Below are 875 nucleotides of genomic sequence, written 5' to 3'. Positions count from 1 at the left end.
CAGCACCACATTCAACCCAGGATACCTAAAATGAATAGTTGTACTAAGTAATGTCACATAAACTCATTTGTCAAAGCAAGTGCCAGCCAGTCATGGTCTGAAATTATGCTTAATTCTTACAGTTCAACTGAAGTGAACTCAATGGAAGATAGAAATTCTGCATCTCCTATCAGGAGAGAAAATTCTTCATCGGAATGTACTACAATGCCTTACCACTGCCTGCCTGTCGTGGTTTAGCCCCAGGCAGCAGCCAGACCAAGCCACTTCTCACTCCCTCACCAGTGGGATGGAGGAGAGAATTGGAAGGGTAAAAGCTAAAAACTCACAGGTTGAGATAAATAATAGGGAAAGCAAAGGCTGCACACACAAGCAAAGCAAAATGAGGAATGAATTCACTGCTTCCCATGGGCAGGAGGTGCTCAGCCATCTCCAGGAGAGCAGGGCCCATCATGTGTAAAGGTTCCTTGGGAAGACAAACACCATCACTCCAGATGTCCCCCCCTTCCTCCTTCTTCCTCTCACCCTATATACTGAGCATGATGTCATATGGGATGGAATATCCCTTTGGTAAGTTTGGGTCACCTGTCCTGGCTGTGTCTCCTCCCAATCTCCCATGCACCCCCAACTTCCTTGCCACTGTGGCAGTACAGAAAACAGAAAAGGCCTTGGCTCTATATAAGCACTGCTCAGCAATAACAAAAACTTCTTTATATTAATGCTGTGTCCAGTACAAATGCAAAATACAGCCCCTTACTAGCTACTGTGAAGAAAATTAGCTCTGCCCCAGCCAAAACCAGCATACTGCCTCAAAGCTGAAGAGACTAACAAGAGTTATATTTTTCCCTTTATAATGAAAACCACCATAAATACAAACA

Source organism: Acanthisitta chloris, unplaced genomic scaffold (assembly GCF_000695815.1).
Source record: "Acanthisitta chloris isolate BGI_N310 unplaced genomic scaffold, ASM69581v1 scaffold22630, whole genome shotgun sequence".
In the NCBI taxonomy this organism is placed as follows: domain Eukaryota; kingdom Metazoa; phylum Chordata; class Aves; order Passeriformes; family Acanthisittidae; genus Acanthisitta; species Acanthisitta chloris.
The sequence above is the reverse complement of the archived record's forward strand: the minus strand, read 5'-3'. Positions refer to the sequence as shown.